The sequence below is a fragment of the Meles meles genome, chromosome 7, assembly GCF_922984935.1.
Source record: "Meles meles chromosome 7, mMelMel3.1 paternal haplotype, whole genome shotgun sequence".
Lineage (NCBI taxonomy): Eukaryota > Metazoa > Chordata > Mammalia > Carnivora > Mustelidae > Meles > Meles meles.
Genome location: NC_060072.1, coordinates 48,793,844 through 48,813,826, shown reverse-complemented (window position 1 = coordinate 48,813,826; position 19,983 = coordinate 48,793,844). Strand labels below are relative to the sequence as shown.

Genomic DNA, 19,983 nt, shown 5'->3' with positions numbered 1-19,983 from the left:
AAAGGACATGCAGGTCCACAAACACTAGCTGTGTCACATCCTCCATGCCTTTACTCTCAGTAATGCCTCTACCTGAAACGTCTTTCTGAAGAACAAAAAATCTACTCAACTTTCAAGATTCAGTTCAAGGGCCATATCTTCTAGGAAACTTTCTCCGATCCCATCTCCCTGCGCAGCCCCTGCCTCAGGGACCTAACACTCAGTCCTTTGTGCATTCACAGCTTCCTTAACACATGATAACTATGCACGGGTCACAAGCATTTATGTCTGTTTACCTCCCCAGACTGTAAGTTGCTCTTCCACAGACACCATGTCTAGATTTCTTTGTATTATTTCCCTAGCACTTAGCCTACACAGTTTCCAGCATCTTGTTGGTACTTGTGAATAGAAGGATGGCTGGCCTGGAATGGAATAGTTGCACAGATAGATGGATGGATGGACATACTAAAGATGAGGAAAACAATAAAGTTGAAAAAATACAAGAACCATAAGAAGTGCCTTGTATATCCTGTTACAGAATTTGGATTTTTATCCTAAAAGCAACTGAAGGCCATGAAGTATTTCAAATGGAAGTATGATAAAATCCCTATTGAGTTTTTGAAAGGTGGGAATACAAAGGAGCCTAGATAGACCAGTTCAGAATCTATCACAACAAAGCAGGGAAGAAGTAGAGGAGATGAAGAGATTGGTTCAAGAGATACTTAGGAAGTTGGACAATAAGAACTTTATTGATCAATAGGAATGGGAAGGATGATTTCTGTCTTGCATCCCTAATCAGAGGAGAAGAATAAGGAGCAGGTTTTGAAAACAATAACACATGAGGTCCTTCCTTTGTGTCAGCGGCAGTTATAAAGCTCACTTTTCTCAAGTTTCACCAAAGAAGCCTAGCAGAGAATCTCTTTGCTTCTTCAGGGAAAATAACAGTCATCAGGCAAGAATCTCCAGGAGGTTAGCAAGAGAGGGAGAAGCAGGCTTCCCGCTGAGCAGGGAGCCTGAGGCAGGACTCCAACCCAGGACCTGAACCAAAAGCAGACACTTAAGAACTGAGCCACCTAGGTGCCCAACAACCCACTTTCTTTAAGATAAAAACTAGTGCTAGCTTCAGGTAATATTTGCAGTACATTATTGTTGCAAAAAGCTCAAAAATACATAAAAGTATGAAGGAGAAATTAGATGTAATTCCACTATCCAGAAATAGTTCTTGTTAATAGGCTGGTGTATTTCTTTCTAGTAATTTTTCTCTGCAGATATATATGTATGTGTAAATGACTGTACTTTTCACTTCAAATTATAGGTATTTTGCCACGTTATTAAAAAATTTCCATTGACTTTTTATTTATTTATTTATTTTTAAATTTTATTTATTTATTTAACAGACAGAGATCACAAATAGGCAGAGAAGCAGGCAGAGAGAGAGGAGGAAGCAGGCTCCCTGCTGAGCAGAGAGTCCGATGTGTGGCTCAATCCCAGGACCCTGGGATCATGACCTGAGCCAATGGCAGAGGCTTTAACCCACTGAGCCACCCAGGTGCCCCGCCCATTGACATTTTAAAAGATGTCTTAATAATCTATTGTTTGGCTATACCAAAATTCATTTGATTAACCCTTATGATAGAATTTTAAAATTTTTCTACTTTTTTTTAAGGTAAATAACATTGCATACTATAAATCTTTCATTTTGGATTGTTTCCTTAGGATAAATTTATTAAAGTGGGACTCTTATACAAAAAGTATGAACATCTTTAAAGTTTTTGATACATATTCCCAGATTGCTTTCCAAAAAGGTTGTACCAAATTACATTCCCATTCACTTTGCCTTTGCCAGGCTTATTATCCTTTTTTAAAATAGAAAAAGAATTTTTTTCATCTAATGATCAGAAATGGTATCTGACTGTTTTGTTCTGCATTTCTTCAATTAAAAATGAAGTGGGCAACTGAACCATATCCTTAAAAATGGTTAAGATGGTAAATTTTCTGTTATGTGTGCTTTACCACAGTCAAAGTTTTTGAAAAAAAAAAATTTATCTTAGGCACTTTTAATATTTATTCATATATTTTATTTTTGGTGAATTATATATTTATATCCTTTACCCATTTAACTATTGTGTTCTTAATAGTTTTTACTGGTTTTTATGAGTTCTTTATATGTTAAAGGATTAAATCTCTTGCTGCCAAATTTATGAAAAATATTTTCTCCTATTGTTTTGACATCTAAGTTTGTTTATGAGCGTGGACATTTATGGAAGAGGAGGTATATAGAGACATTTAAAATTTTTATATGTTCAAATATTTCGATAATTTCCTTTGGGATTTCTTTTATTGCTACAAAAATTCTTTTTCTAGCCAGCCATTAGGGAATTATTCATCTACATGATTCTATCATAGGTATTGTTCCTTAGTCTGAGCAGCAAAATAAAGACGAAAACACTCATTCTCCATCTCAAGGAACTCTACCAGCCAGTGAGGTAGCAGGCATGTACACATTTAATACAAAAGCATAAGGGACTCCTATAGAAGAACCGTTCACCCTACTTGAAAGAGGTTCATGTCTAGGTCATGGGGCCAAATTTGCCTAAAGCAGCTCATCTTCTGCTTTTATCATCATTTATTAATTTTGGACCATGTAACATGTTTTAAAACTGTACTGTTTCTAGAAATATGTGAAATGGGAATATGAAAACTCATTCCAGCTAATCGGCCCTTTCTGCCTGGCTCTGGAGGTTTTAAAAACAATGACTCATGAAGTACTTGCCAGGCAACCATCCATCCAGGCTTCCCACAAGTCAGAGTTTGTCAGGCTGTCTCAATTTTATCTAAGAAATTAAATCTCAATTTTAGTTTTATTAGCATATTCACTGCTTTGGTGTTTTTCAGAAAACACTTTAAAAGGAAACACGTATATTGTAATGAAGATAAAGAAGAAATGGAAAGCCTCAAGTACAGTGGCAGTGATTGTTAATAAATAACCATTAACAAAGGTTTCCAGAAATTAATCAGCCCAGATGGGCATGGCAACCACTTGTGAAGGAAGCCTTCACAGAAATGCTTCACTGCAAGAGTTCTGGGAAATGCTGGTTGTCATACACTGGTAAGAGGAACATAAAATTGGTACCTTTCCATAGGATAATTCTCAATGTGAGTTAAGAGGCTTACAGGTATTTATACTTTGTGGTGTAATAATTCCATTTCTTGCATCTATTTCAAATAAATCACCAGAGATTTATATATACTGATAATCACTACAGCGATATGTGTTATGGCAAATATTCTAAACAGCCTTAAAAATAGGGAAATAATTAAATAAATTATTGTTAGAGCTATACTATAGGATGTACTATATAACCATTCAAAGTTACGTTTTCAGAAAATTCTTCTGTGTAGTGGCATAAGAATATGCTTCCTATACAGTGGAGATGAGAAACATCCGGTTATAAAAGATATGTACAGCTAATTCCAATGTAAGTTTATGTTGCATAAAATGAATTGAGGAAATACACCAAAATCATTTTTTGTGGCTAGTGTGTGGCTTCACATTCTGGGCTTTCCAAACTTTCTACAATAAACTCAGTTCTATGAGGAGGAAGAAAGCTATTTTTGTAAATGTTTGCTCTGTGCCATAAAAGGCCAATCCTTGTGATAGGCTATGAGTAGGCCTCTTTTACCCAGACCCGTTTCCAGAAAACTGGGTGATGTACAGAGGTATGGAGCTTCCTAAATCCTTCCACTAAAAAGAAGATGAAAGACATGCTTCACCCTTTACTTAAAATATGAATCAAATATTTTCTCTGTTCCCACCCCAGACTGACAACGTTCTCCATAAAGCCCCAGTGCTTCTCAGGGAAAACGATAAAGAAGTAAAAGTACATCGAGTACCTAACATACGCTATGTAATTGCACATACATTGTCTTGTTTGATCCTCAGCGACCCCTGTGACACTGAGTTTGAATATATTTAAGCAACTTCTCCAAAGGTAGAGCAGTCTTAATAAGTAGAATGCGATTTGAAGTCCAGTCTTCAGACTCCAAGAGCTCATCACAGCAGACTTCTGTGTGTACATCTGCACATCTGAGCAATACAGAGAGTCCAAAAGTGTCCACATTATTTCAATTACTTGTCAGCTTAGAGAAATAAGACATTCATATTGTACATTCATCTGTTAGGTATGTGATAATAAATCACGTATTTTTTGCTACTTGTCATTTATTTAAGCTCTGTTATCCATTATCATCATTTCAAACTGTTTCATACAGAACAAATACACAGTTCTTCTCAAACAACAAGCCTTCTGTAACATTTTGAAAGGATTCATTTAAAAAAATTTGGGTCACAGATTGTGCATTTAAATTTATCTTTCCAGATTCACTTCTTTAAATCATTTCCCAAGTCACTAGGGATATGTTTACCTTCACTGGCAATCCTTTTTACACACTAAGCTACCCCTGGCCTCCATACTTCCCACCATACCATGGAAATCAATCTCACCCATTTCCATTAATACTGGGCCAAATCCAATTTCAAATTTTGGTTCAATATTCCCCAACTGAAGACAGTTTTCTAAGACTGGCCCAGTTCTGCTTTGATCATTCACTCTGTAGTCTCCTATTCGTGATACATTTAATATGTTCTAAATTGTTTCATATTTCATATGTCATCTCAAGTTTGTTCTCATTCACTTTGTTTCTACCTATTTACGTTCTCAGTTTCCCAGGAACCATGAACATATTTTTTCTCTTATTTCACCCCAGATGCTTTGTTAAGTGTTATGTCTATTTTTTGATTCATTATGTATATAATGAATAGGCAATAAATGCTTGTTAATTAACTGTCCTCAGCTCACTCATATTCACCTACAAACACAGACTCAAACAAACAAAAAAATCAGTGAAATGGAAAAGGAAGAAGAGAGGACATCACAGTTTGAATTAGCATGGAAACCTTTTCTTTGTGAGTTAACTTATCAGAAAGCACATCATGGAGGGGTCCCTGGGTGGATCAGTTGGTTGAGCATCTGACTCTTGATTTTGGCCCAGGTTATGATCTCAGGGTCCTGGGATTGAGCCCCATGTCAGGCTTGGCTGGGCATGGAGACTGCTTGAGGCCCTCTGTCTCAATCTCTCTAAAATAAATACATAAATCGTTTTTTAGAAAGTACATGGAGAATATATTTTAAAAAACAGATTATTCATTTGCTTATTTAATATTTCAATATATGAAAATTGCTTAGTCAAACTTTCCTTAAATCTATAAGTTAAACATTATTGAAAGACAAATTTATGTAATGTTCTTCTAAAGAAGAAAAGAAGCCTTGGCTAAAGAGAGCAGCCATCTGACTACTTTTTAAACCAGAATTTTCCTTTAATCACAGAAACATGAATTGAATCAGGAAACTGAACTAAAGTAAACCCTGAATCAAAAACCCAGAAAGAAAAAAAAAAACCCAGAAAGGAAAAAAATATAAACTATACTAATCTGCAGAAACACAAAGGGAACCAAATACAAGTATGGTAATAACTTCTACAGAACCAAAATCTCTCAGAAAATTATTTGCTTATATCTGGGTTTTTTTTCTTTTCTTTTCTTTTTTTTTCAGATAAATGACAATTTTTCAATACTTTAAGAAAAATATTATCCAGAAAGATAGTATGTCCTTAACAAGAACAACTTGAATATTAAATAAAATGGACATTCCATTATTCTCTCCAGAAATACTTGGCCAACCTAGTCTGCACAACAAGCTAAAACCACGGTTCTGAGGACCAGGCCTTAAAGGAAACTTGAGAGAAGCTGGGAAATGGGAAGAAAACCTACACAGAGGCTGCAAGTCCCTGGCCCTGATCTGAGGTGGTGAAGGATCAAAATACCAGCAGAGGAAAGGCGTGAGAAGGCTAATCTCTTTTTTTCCCTTTTTAAACTCTCCTTCCCTTGGGGCGCCTGGGTGGCTCAGTCAGTTGAGCATTGGACTCTTCATTTCAGCTCAGCTCATGATCTCAGGGCTGTGAGATAAAGCCGGGCATCAGGCTCCACGCTCAGTGGGGTGTCTGCTTGAGGCACTCTCTCTCCCTCTCTTTCGGCTCCTCCCCCACTCTCTCTATGTAAAATAAATAAATAATTCTTTAAAATAAAATAAACTCTCTCCCATTCTCATGATCTTTTCTCCCTTTCCTTCTCCTGCCTTTTGTGCAAATCATCTTTTTCCTCTACTTTCCTCTTCCTTTTCTTTTAACACTTACTTCTATAGCTTTGTCTTCTATATCTTCTGCTATTATTTCTGTTTGTCTTTTCTCATCCCTGTTTTCCCCTTTCCTTTCCTTTATCTTTTTCTACTACTTTCTCTGGATTCTTACCCTTGATCCTATCATTTTTTTTTCTGATCTTTCCCTTCATCCATTTTTTTTCTTTTCAATGATATGATCTCATTTCCCACCAAAATGTTTTTCATCTTATGAATTTTGAATTGATTACCCATGTTCAATGAAAGAGATTCAATAATAATTACTTGTTTGCCTTATCCAATGTGATGATATATGTTATTCATAATATTTGGTGGGAAATGTTATTTATACACTTATCAGGTCTTTTTGTTATATGCTATTTCCATTTTTTTTAATCACCACTCCATAATTTGCAAAGTGGGTTCTAGTGAACATGGATAATCAATTCAAAATTCATAACAGTGGTAGATTTTAAGATAACCTTGCTATGTCTCACTGTGATAGTTAGCATCCAGGATGATCCCCCAATTATTCTTATCTCCTTATATTTATGCCTTCACATAGTCCCTTCCCACATTGTATAAAGGTTGGTTTGTGTGTCTAGTAGAACATGATGGAGGTGATGGTGTGACTTCTGAGGCAAGACCATAAAAAACATGGAAACTTCTACATTGCTTACTTGAATCATTTGCTCTGGGAGAAGTCAACTACCATGTTATGAAGACACTCAAACAGCCCTATGGAGAAGTACACATCATGAGGAAACAAGATCTCCTGTAAACAAGGAGCACATAGTTTCCAGACATATGAGTGTGCCATCTTGGAAGCAGATTCTTTAGCCCCAGTCAAACCTTCAGATGACCGCAACCCTGGTCAACATCTTGACTGCAACTTCATGAAGGACTGCCCAGCAGAACATTAGCTGGTCCCTAAGTCCTCACAGAAACTGTGAGAGATAAATGTTTATCATTGTTTTAAGCCACTAAAGTTTCTGGTAATTTGTTATGGAAAAAATAGATAAATAAAATGCCTTTTTTGGAAACAAAACCAAAACAATTTGTGCATACATAAACACCTGAAAATAGTTCTTTCTTTACTCTGCCAGTAGTATGTATGCACACACCAATTCTAGGGAGGAAATTTTGGAAATTTTTCTGGACATTTCTTTTCTGCATTCAGTTTAATTCAGTAGTACTTCTGTTATTGTTCTTATATGAGGATGGAGAAAATAATATGCATAGAATAAAATTAATATTTTTATGTTTAACAAGTCTAGTTACATTATAAAACAAGACTCCTATGACAACACATAACAAATAAGATCCTCAAAAAAAAAAAATCAAAGCAATAAGGTATAAAGGAGAAAAACAGTCTCTCTCAAAACAGTACATTTCTATCTTGAAATATATCTTCTTTTAATTATCCGTAGCATGGAGATAAAGAACATTCTTGTTATTTGTTCTCATTTTGAAGACATTTATACATCCCCTAGTCATAATTATATTTTCAAATAAATTTGAAATCAAAAGTAATATTAAATCTTGCTAAATCTTGTGACTAAGAATTGCTATCTAGCTTCCACCACTGCTTTTTTTAATATTAAAAAAAAAGTAAGGTCATCCTTCTAATGACCCAAGAATGTAATCTTATACTGCTATTAACCTAAAGCTAAAATTGAACATCAAAACATTCCTCCATATGAAAACTGAACTGTACTGTTATATCATTTAATTGAATCTTTAGATCTACTTCCAGTGTATCACTTCCCAACTGCACTGGGAAGTTACTGCCAAATTGCTCCTATGATTCTGAATTTCTTTCTTACAAAATATCCTGATGAGTATAATGTGATCATCATTTACATGATCCAAGATTAAGATGATAATAAAAAGGAATTAGATCAAAACACCAGCTAAAGAATCCTTCAGTATGTATTTCTTTATAATAATAACCACAATATATTTGTAGTAGTCTGTGAGGATTCTGATAATCTGTAGATTAAAGGCTGAGTAAAATTCATTAGATGATCCAACAAATATTTACTGAGCTCTGATTACATGCCAGGCATCAATCCTAGAGCTTGAGAAGCAATGAACAAGGAACATCAATTCTCTGCTTTCATGGTCTTCATATTGCAATGGTTGGCAGACAGACCAAAAGCAGGTTTAAAAAAAAAAAAAAAGAACAGATTGTTTCTGGTGGTGATAATTGTAAGAGGTGGTCAGGGAAGGCATCTCTCAGGAGGTGATGCAATCTGAAATTCTGGATCAGCATTCCAGTTGAAGGAAGTATCTGATGACACTGAATCATTTCTTTAGGTGATGTACCATTAACTTTTTATACCTCTAAAATTCTAAGATACACCATAAAACATTGTCAAATATATTTTTGTTTCTTGGTTTACACAGCAATACTCTAGATTTGATCCTAGCACAGATACGATGATTATGTGCAAAGGGTCAAATATCTTGACTCATCTTCGCCTATACCTTAGCAACCTTGGCTAATGACAAATCCCTTGGGAATATTAGGTATCCGATTTATCTGGTTCTGAATTCATTCCTCATTCTCAAGGATTCTGAATTGATGTTGGAAAAACTGGTGGTGTTAGATGTTTATGAATTGTAAGAGTAGGATCTTAAAGTCCTTTGTTATTCCATGCAAGAATCGTTATGTTCCATCAGCCAGCCTCTTAAACTAATATCATTTTGAAGTCTAGCCAGTTCAGAGACTCCAGAATCAACAATAATGCTAGGTGTTTATAGAATCATGTTTCCAGGTATCTGCTCATGATATAGCTTAAGACACACAGTAGCTTTCCACCAATGAAGACAGTATCACAAAGTAGAGGTTTCCCATAAAGTAGCTGGACCAACATGCCATAAAAGGCTTTCTTACCCCCTCTTAACCCCTCAAAGATTTCAGTAAACCCATCCACATCTGTGTCTAGAGGCCTCCCTACAGGAGTTTTTTTTATAAATTCCTAAATAGTTATTCTCAGAGGTTTTTCTCTGCTTGGGTCCACACAAGTTAACTCTGTCCTATTCCGTTGATCTGGACACAGGCCCCCTGACGCAAGTTGAAAAAACAAACAAACAAACAAACAAACCACGTCCACCAAATATGAAACCAGTTCCTTTATTTCAGTTAAAATTGGTGCGGGAGGAAAGAGAGGAAGCGTGGGGACAGAGGGAAGCCGCTTTCCGCCCTCCCTTTGACTGCAGCCCAGCCCGATCTCTAGTTTCGCCTGGCTGGAAAGTTCCTGCCTAGTTGCTCCCTTTGTCTCAGAAATATTCCGCCCACACCCTTAGCCCCCCAGGGGCTCCCTTCTCCTCTCCCGGCTCCTGTCAGGGTCCTTTTCAAAGTAAATACATCCCCCTTTCGGAGAGAAATTCTGGTGCACTCTGGTAATAAAGTAACGTTCCTCCACCTTATGGCACACAATGCCCCAATTCTCATCTTGGGGCCACTGTGCGTTGGACTAGACCTCAGGAGGGTTCGTGTATTTCTGAGCCTGACTTTTACCAAAAAGAAAATAGTTTGAAAACAAAGTGGAGCCACAGGGAGGGGTGCTTAGAGGGGAGGAACTAACAAGTGGTTTCCCACATTTGCTCAAAGGGGAGGCTGTTGATCTGTGAGGTTTGTCACCGCCGGCTTCCAAGGGCAAGTTATGTACAGAGAAGAGCAGACCTTTTCACTTTCTATAGGATCGTATTGTGCTGCAAACTGCGACCCCTCGTAGTGAGATTTTGACACATTTCTTTCAAGTTGCTCGGTATACCAAGGGGTTTTACATTTTCTGATCCTCCTCTCTTAATTTGAGAGATTGCCACACACTGGATGACATCAGGAATTCCTGCATTTCATTAGAAACAGCCTCTACTCTATCCACTTAGGTTAGATGGTGAGGATGGCTTTTCTTTTTTTCTTTTCTTTTCCTTTTTTTTTTTTTTAAGATTTTATTTATTTATTTGACAGAGAGAGAGGGATCACAAGTAGGCAAAGAGACGGGGGTGGGGGGGGTGGCAGGCTCCCTGCTGAGCAGAAAGCCTGATGCAGGACTCCTGGATCCCAGGACCCCAAGATCATGACCTGAGCTGAAGGCAGAGGCTTTAACCCACTGAGCCACCCAGACGCCCGTGGATGGCTTTTCTAAGGGAAATACATTTATTGGAAAGTCACCGAGAATTTCTAAATATAGGGTAACTTCCCAAAACAGCAGGAGCTCCTGCCTTTGGATACTTTATTTATGTGATATAATGAATTCTGATTCCTTTGAAATTGACAAGTAAATATAAATAAAGGGGAAAATGACTTTTTTAAAAATGGAAACATTACAAGGCTATCTTTGCTTTCACGTCATTACATGTGCCCTGGCTAAGTTGATCATGAGCATGTAAACTGTTTTATGCCATTGAAAGGAGCATAATTTTCACATAATTTGGAGGTGTGATTGTTACTCAAACGTTTATGCTCAATTATGATAAACAAATGCCCATAGAATTAATTCAGCTGGGCCTGTATTTCTATGATCAGGCCCCCCTCTCTCCTTTCTTGACCCCTGCCTAGTAATTTCCTCTGACTCGCTTTAATCACGTTTTATCCTCACAGTGCTTCTTAATAAGGTCCATTTTTGCCATCTCTCTGCAATGAAATGCTGTTCATGTAGTTTGATCTGCGGGACCTAAATGATCTCTGCAGTCAGTGCCACAGATTGTAGGTCCCACGTGGACAGAGAATGATCGATTTTTTTTTAATTCGGACTGAATTTATTCAGAGCTTACAAAAATGTTTTACACGGAGCTCTTTCATTTGCAAAGGAACGGAAAGAAAGAGAACACACTCCCCCAACCCAGAATAAAAGGACACCCAGGAGAAGCTTGGGGAGCAGAGGGAACAGAGGGCCCAAAGAACAATGCAGGAGGGTGAGCATCTCCGTCAGCTTCAGCAGGGAGCTGAGAGGGGGGCTACCTGGAGGAGGAGGATGGTGGCAGGCAGTCTTGTTTCTTGGGCCAGGGCCCCTTGCAAAGAGGGGTGTTGCAGCAGCTGAAGAACGCTGGGCTCAGTTTCCCAGGGGAGGGAAGCAGTTCTCCTTAGCAAATGCCCAAAATGGCTTCCAAAGCTATTAATAATAATAGAGATGACTCACCTAATCAATTTTCTCTCTGCCTCTGTTTGACCACCTCATGGAAAAGCAAGTGCAAGGATGCAACCCAGACAAAACAGAAATGACCATTTTCCCAGCCACGCTGCTCATAATTTTAGTGGTCTTGTTTCCACAACCTTGAGTCTCTTCATGCACCCAGGGCCCCTACCAGCTCTGTAAAAATCAGGCGCCCTGGGAAGACCACAGAACAGTAGGATCCAACCTAAGTAGTGTATGTTTAAAAAATAAGGTGACATTTGGATGTCTAAGATATTGAGAAATACACCATGAATTTACTTTTAGGGCAGTGGAGCATTCAAACACTCAACCTGCCTCCTGACAGGCATCTTTTTGAGAAGCCTGAGGGTCAGACACAACACACTGAGTATCATTAACATGTGGATTCTGTTCCCTTACATAGACAGTTATTAAACACCTACTGTATTCAAGATATCATGAGGATCACAACATGAGTAAAATCATTCTTCTCCTCAAGAAAGGCATATCCTCACAGAGAATGGAGAGGTTGTTAGTTAAAAATAACCCTGACAAATATTTACTGAGCGTGGACCAGGTACCAGATGCTCCATATGCATTATCTCATGGAATCTGCATGACATCTGTCTAGAAAAATGATGAAAAAGGACGATTTAGGTGAAACAAAGAATTTAACACTTCATGAAGCAGACAGTCTCCTGAGGCCAGCAAAAGGGGGTAGAAGGCAAGAAACTTTTACAAGATGAAGAATAAAGAACTAGAAAGAGAAAAATAGAAAATATCTGATTGACTCAGGCCACATAGTCAACCTGGTTTGGGGTAAGAAGGCCCAGAGCTGGCTTGGCCCAGAGTTTGGGGCTGGCTGACTGAATATACTGGTTTTGGTCAAGCAGAACCATTTACAGAGACACAAAAACGCTCTAAGTTTGGGTTTGCTGATGGGACACCTTGGGCAGGAGTGGCCCCCCTTTGGGCCTAGAAATTTATTTCAATACAACTATAAGACATAAGGACTGTTATTCTCTTCATTTGCAGATGAGGAAACAGAGGGGTTAAAAAATGTACCAAACCCAGAAGAAAGTAGCGAAGCCAGAATTCAAATGCTGAGTCTGCTGTCAGCATTTCCATCCCTAAGTCATTCTCTACACTGCGCCCATGATCATCACGCTGGAACAGACAGTGGGGAGCACACGAGTAGAGAGAGCTAGGAGGGAAACTTCACAAAGTTTGGAATGCTCTCTCTCTCCCTCTCTAACACACACACACACACCCACACACAGAGTCCTTTCACTTGAACTGAGAAAACTGAAAGCATGATTCAAAGAAAACATGAGAGGAAAAAACATGCCCATTCTCACCTCTCAATATCACTGATCAATTTATTTTAAGAAAAGGGTTTTAGGGCTGGATTATTCTGATCATTGTTTAAATTTACCACTTTATACACAGAGCCAAAACTTCCCTAACCCAGAATCACACTCGGACAAGTTTTATAAGGAAAATGAACTCTATGAAATAGAAATCACTTTAAGCATGCTCATGTTATCTCAGAGGTGTCAGCTATCCAATATTCTAGAATTGTCAAGATTTTATTTCTAACCATGGTCCCATATTTTAAGGGCAAAATTCCCAGTGTCTTGAGCGCAGGTGACTCTCGTGTATTAGGTCTAGCCACCTGATTGCTGGTCTGCCTTTCATAAATTTAACACCCAAATAAATCAAGGTTTTTCAAAGTTGATTAAAATCCTCATTAGGCAAACATTGGTAACATAGAGAAAAAAATTAGATCTCTTTCCATTGCTTTAATTCCCAGATTTGTTACTGAAGTCCTTTATGATTTTTAGTTGGACTCAGATGGAGACACACAGATAACTAGATAAGGCAAACAGTAATATCAACACGTGATTTAAAAAAATAAAGAGAAACAAGATATGAGAAGAAATCAACCCTAGCAACAGAAAATAACACAAGTAAACAAGGCTAGCGGTAGTCTCCATGCTCCCCAGTCTCAATAATTTCCTTTGCAACACAGATGCACATTTCCGCCAACAACAATGTCAAAACTGGGGTTACATCCTAACAGCATCCTACCATCCTCTTTCCTTCCCTTGCCCCCCTACTGCAGTCACCCCTGTGGGTGGTCCTATATCTTGGCATCAACTCTTCCCCAGATTAAGCTCTTTTCCTGCACACAGCTGAGGAAGAGGCTGCCAGGTGTTCCCTGGTTAACTCTGACCTTGCTCTTAGAGAGCTTCATCCCAACAGGGGGAGGAGCAGCCCCACTGGTCTCTGCGGGAGCCCAGACTGCATTGTCACACAGCCTCAGATCAGCACGGAGATCTGGACTCTCACTTCCTATGTGGCCTTGGGTATAGCATTGACACTCCGCCCTCCTCCATGTCCTCACAAATAAAACCTAGACAGTGCTTACCCCATAGAGTTTCCACGTGGATTAAATCAACTTTGTTTTAAAAGGTGAGTATCAGAGACATGGTAATGCTCACCAGTGCATCTTTCTTTCCCTTTCTTTCTTTCTTTCTTTCTTTTTTTTTTTTTAGAGAGAGATCACAAGTAGGCAGAGAGGCAGGCAGAGAGAGGGGGAAGCAGGCTCCTTGCCGAGCAGAGAGCCCAATATGGGGCTCGATCCCAGAACCCCGGGATCATGACCTGAGCCGAAGGCAGAGGCTTTAACCCACTGAGCCACCCAGGCGCCCCTTTCTTTCCCTTTCTTAAGACTGCCTCCCAGTTCCCTGAGATTGTGGACTGTACTCAGGGGTGTTTCCTCCCTACGCTGTACTTACCTCTTCTGGGTTTTTCCTACTTTGTCCCCACCTTCTGTCAAAATGACACTCCCAGAAAATCTGGTCTCTACTATGGGAGCTCCTTGCCTTTCCTCTTCTGCATTTTGCCTTTGATAATTACACCCTGCCTGTGCTCAGCCTCTGCTATGGGCTGAATGTGTGTGTCCCTCCAAAATTCACATGCTGAAACCAACCCCCCACCCCCTTGATGGTATTTGGAGGTGGGGACTTTGGGAGGTGATTAGGTCAGGAGGGTGGATCCCTCGTGAACAAGATCAGTGCCCTTAGAGAATGGATCCCAGAGACAGCTCTCTGTACTTCTGCAGTGCAAGGATGCGGCAAAAAGCCACCTATGAACCAGGAAGCAGACTCTCATCAGACCCAGGATCTGTCAGCACCCTGACCTTGGACTTCCTGACCTCCAGAATTCTGAGAGATAAATTTCTGTTGTTAATATAAGTCGTCCATCCAGTCAATGGTATTTTTGTTATAGCAGCCTGAAGGGACTAAGCTGCCCCTGGCAGCTGACAAGGCATCGTCCTAGTCAAGCCCTAATTTGTTCCTCCTCATGTTCCTGTGACAGAAGCAAGATGAGTATTATTTCTCCTTGTTTTATATTTAAAAAAAATCAAGGGGCTAGGCAATGAAAAGATCTGCTCAAGGTCACATCAAGAAAGAAAGTGGTAGAGTCAGGGATTGGTTCCAGGTGTTCTTCCTTGAGATCCCTTTCTCTTTTCCACCGTTTTGTTCATCCAACAGCTCTCTGTTGAGTGCTGGCTTCGCCATTCCAGAGAACATGTTGGAGAGAGAAGCAATGTCTCTGCCAACATGAAACTTCCATTTCAGTTACAAAAGACTTATTGAAAATAAGTTAATTCTTATGTAGTAACATAAGCAATTTGTAATGTCGGAGAGTTATAAGTGCTAAGAAAAAAATAATGAAGCAGGATAAAGGGATAAACAAAGATGGATGGGGGCAAAAGGAGCCCCTTTAGATAGGATTGTCCTGAAAAACATCCGTTCCGCAGAGATCTGAGGAGACCGGGGGAAGAGTTATGTGAACATCCACAGAAACGGCATTCCAGCCAGAGGGAACAGCAAGGACAAAGATCCTGAGGTGGGTGTGTCCTGGCGGGTTGAAGGAACAGTATGTCCACTGAACATTAATTTTACTGGTTGTTATTAGGTGTTACTTGAAAGAAGCATGTTGTGGTCCAGTAACTTTCAGAGGCTCTGGGCAAGGCAGAACTTCCGAGAGCCTCTGACATACAAATGCGCTCCCGCGAATCTTCTCGAGCAAGCTACAGCGCCCACAGTATTGCACAATGTTATTCAGCCATGGAAACCTTTCCTCAAGGAGCATCTCAGGGGATTATTGTTCCACAGAACACTCTGGAAAATGCTGCACCACACCCTGCTTTTACTGGAAAGAGGAAGTCGGGCCAGGAACTAGGACTCCAGGCCCTGTGTGAAGCCATTGGAGGACACCTAGAGAGGCACCGAAATCATTATCAGGCGGTGGCCGGCTCCACTTACCATAGGGGAGAAGGTTCAGGAGATTCTGGTTTTTGTCAATTATCTGAAACTCCTCTTGGCCCCTATTTCCTATCTGAACCTCCGGTGTTTTCCATGATTTAACCCTGGTTAGTTGATTCCAGGCTCTGCCGACCTTTCTTAGTGCTCTCATTTGTGGAAATACGGGCAGGGCAGAGCAGGAATGGGGGGAAAGCTTCTCAGCCCGTGCTCCCCCTCCCAGTGCACCTCTGGGGGGAAGGAAGGACATGGGCGATTTCCATCCCCCCCCCCCCCCCCCCCCGTCACCTCCCCTGCAGCTGAGGGCAGGAATTCAGCTCCCACCCTTGTGCCCTCATCCCTGGGCTCTGGGCTCTGGCTGCCATGGACAGACACATCCAGAAGCCATTCAGCTGCAGACAGGTGCGGATACGGCAAGAGGAAGACTCCCATTTGGCAGGAAAACTACCAGCTGTGAAGAATGCTGATCACTGCTTCACTTGAGAAGAATTCCCAAGCCCTCTGCAAGCGAGGAAGCCAGGAAATGAATGGGAAGCAGCTGGAGTGGGCCAGGGAGAAGGGACAGCCCAGAGAGAGCAGGAGAGGGCCAGACAGTGGCCTGACCCCAGCGAGCCCAGCAGAGGTCAGCGGGGCCAGCTCCTCCAGAGAAGGCTGTGAGAGGGAGAGGCTGGTCCCAGGGCTATCACCTAGCAGCTAGACCAAGTCATGTCAGAAAAAAGTGCCAGCGGCACCTAGGTGGTTCAGTCCATTAAGCGTCTGCCTTTGGCTCAGGTCATGATCCCAGGGTCCTGGAGTCCAGCCCTGCATTTGGTTCCTTGTTCAGCAGGGAACCTGCTTCTCCCTCTCCCTCTGCCTGCTGCTCCCCCTGCTTGTACTCTCTCCGACGGTCAAATAAAATAAAAAAATATTTAAAAAAGAAAAGGAAAGAAAAAGTGCCAGCAAGAGTCATCAGTTGGCTTTAAAAAAATAAACTGTATAAATCAATGTTAATTCCAGATGTTGCTTACTCCTAAAATACATAAAATGTAAGTGGTCAAGTGAAAAATACTAAATGAATTCTTTCTTTCAGGACTTTCAAAGAAATCTTGCAAGAAAAGATCTGGCTAAGAGCTTGACCACAGATGAACAGATACATCGCAGGTAAAATGAGAATTTTTTTCATTGTGATGCCTTGTCATTGGGGTTCTAAAAGAGTCGACTTAGAAGAAAAAAAAAAAGTCAACTTAGGACTGTGATCTATACACAGCTGAGAAATTCTACTGAACACGGCAAATGCCCCAGACCAGAATTTGTGGGCATTTTCTCTTCATGTGACAGAATAGGTCAAATTAAAGATAAAAGAACTGTTATGACTTGTGTGAAGAGTTGAGAGCTTGCTGAGCACCAGACGTGTTGCACACACCACACGTAACATGTACACCAAGCAAGCGTTACGGTGCCTGTTTTACAGAGGAAGAAACGGTGGTTATGCAACATGTGTGATGCCACAAGGTTAGTTAAGAGGGTGGTGTAGAACACAAAGCCAGACCTCTCGGACCGGAAAGTCAGGCTCTTTCTGCCATCACACACCACCTGCATTATCGCATGGATAACAGCCTAAGGCACCCAGGACTGAGGACTCTCGGTGCAAAGGCTCATGGAACTCCTCTCCAGCGCCCCCTCCCACCCACTGTCAATTTATAAGATACATCGTTTTATTTATTTATTTATTTATTTGAGAGTTGGGGAGAGCCCGTGGGGGTGGGTTCAAGGGGCAGAGGGAGAGGGTGAAGGAGGAAGCCGACTCCAGGGCGGATCTCACTCTCAAGACCCTGAGATCATGACCTGGGCGGAAATCAAGAGTGGGGCCCTCCATCGACTGCACCACCCAGGCACTGTACGAAACACATTTTTTTTGGTATCTTTTTTGTCAGCTGTCGGGAAGATCGCTAAATATTTGCCTGATGCTTTGAGAGAATTAGAAGGAAAATCCTAGATTGAAAAAAAAAAAAAGAATTACTATGTCACAGGATAGATGGGATAGATCAGACATAAACTTGGACTGATGTGACTGCTCTAAGTCACCCACATGTTGGTAACTTTGAACCCTTATGGGAAGCTGCTGGGCTAGAGCTCCGTGAGATAGTAAAAGTAATCACAGATGTTTGGTCACTCCCTTGCCAGCTTCTGGGACCCTTGGTATTCTTACTCTTCTACTGGTCAAACCACTCTTTAATTCTGAAGACCTTTCCAGAAGTAGGTAGAGATTCAATCCAATAACTATCCAATTGGACTTGGCAGGGTCCATGTGAAACCCTTATACAGCCTCATATACTTGATCACTTAAGCGATAAATTTGTTCTGCTCCCTCAAAAATCTTCCTAGAGCTAAATGTCACTCATGTTCTTAACTAAAGATGAACAAAATCCTTTCTGTTTAATTTGCTTTCGTTTTAATATCCAATTGTTCAATTAATTAAGCCTACTAAGTGTCCCAGCCACATGTTCCCACAAAAAAAGAGAGAAAGGATTGGTTTCCAAGAGCCATCGGTCACTGCTGTTACCTATACATTTTGTTCTATGGACAACACTGTGCATTTACACATTTTTCAGATACATATCTGGTGGTACATAATCGGGGCTGAAAGTAGTGCCTCAACTCCCCACTTCATGATAGTTTGACCAGTACATAATTCATGTAATCCCTTAGGGTTGCCAAGTAACCTAAATAATCTAACTTCAATTAACAAATGATAGCTGGGAGGGGGCACCTGGGTGGCTCTGTGGTTTAAGCCTCTGCCTTCTGCTCGGATCATGATCTCAGGGTCCTAGGATGGAGCCTCATGTCGGGCTCTCTGCTCAGCGGGGAGCCTTCTTCCCCCCCTCTCTCTCTGCCCGCCTCTCTACCTACTTGCCTTCTCTCTCTCTGTCAAATAAATAAATAAAATAAAATCTAAAAAACAATCAAACAAAAAACAAATGGTTTTGTTTTGTAAGAAAAGAGAATACATGCTTCAGCCACATCAGTATAATATGCACAGTAATATTATCATATCTTATAAAGAGGGAAGCTTTATGAAAACATGTTACCATAGGTTTTATTAATGGTCTCTGTTCCCATACCATAACCCACAGATTGAAACTACCTACAATTGGAAGAGAAATTAATCCACATCCATAAAACCACCAAGAAAGTTAATAACAGTATGCAGCCTAGAATCTAGTTCAATGTAAGTTCAAACATTAAAGCTACCGCATGAAAAGTCCTTTGTAGTAAAATGAGCTTTAATTTTTAGAGCTCTTTGTAGCCGTTCTTGTAATCATTCAAGGTCAAATGCAAAAAGAGCAAAAAAGAACAAAGCTTGTCTATGTTTGGGAAAAAAGTGGCAAATTCCCTTTCAATCTTGTCCCTATTTCAACAAACTGAAACCAAGCCATTCCAGCCTAGCTGTATGCAACTATAGTCACACTTACTTGCCTACCATCCAATTTGTTGCAGCTTTAAATGATTTATTTTAACATTTGGACCCAAAGCAACATCCGTTTTATGCACAGGTAGAGTTATTTTGTGCTCTGAGGACAGTGGAGCAACTTCATTTATGTCCTTGACAATCTGAATACCATTACCCTAAAATGAATTTCTTTGGGTGAAGATGTTGCCCCCTATTCAAATATAAACATGCATATTTTTGTCATGCATTGGGACCACCTGGAGGACGAGTATCACTACTTACAACTTACAATTTGGATGTTTGATAAAGGACTTTACAGGAAGGAAAATAGTTTCCCTGGTGTTAAGCTTGAGAATACTGTTTGGGGTCCAAGCACTAAAAGCCTTCGTGTTTTGCTGAGAGAGGACCTTCCCAAGTTAAACAAGAGAGCATGAAATACTCAAGTGTGTCCTAGTCAATGCTTGGATAATCAAAATATGAACAACTCTTCTTGAAATCGTGGCTAGCTAATGTTTTATTTTGGTATCTTTAGTTCTTTCTCTTCTTTCTTTTCCTTCCTTTATGTATGTTTTTAGTTCCAACTTCTCCTCCCTAATTGCTGTGTAAGACTCTTCCCTTGATCCTTCTTTATTCCTCTAAAAAACATAGTTATGTCCAGGGGGAAAAAGTCATTTAGGTCATCAATCTTTTTTTGTTTTTATTCTCAAAACCTCTCAGAGACCAAGAAAGAGCCATTTTCTTTTCATTCTTTCTTTCTGGTTTTGTTTTGTTTTGTTTATTTGTTTTGTTTTTCTACCCTCTTTTTTTTTTAAACTTTCTATTTTTTTGAAGATTTTTATGTATTTATTTGAGAGTGAGAAAGA

The 19,983-nt window shown here is 40.0% G+C and overlaps 1 long non-coding RNA gene across 2 annotated transcripts in view; it reads left to right on the top strand.

Moving 5' to 3' along the window:
* The window catches only part of LOC123945751, a 177,283-nt gene extending 171,384 nt beyond the window's left edge, over positions 1 to 5,899 (top strand). For both annotated transcript variants that reach the window (XR_006819497.1, XR_006819495.1), the window contains 2 exons: positions 2,875 to 3,088; positions 5,705 to 5,899. This is a non-coding gene — a long non-coding RNA (uncharacterized LOC123945751). The remainder of the gene's footprint in view (positions 1 to 2,874; positions 3,089 to 5,704) is intronic.
* Positions 5,900 to 19,983: the final 14,084 nt, after the last annotated feature.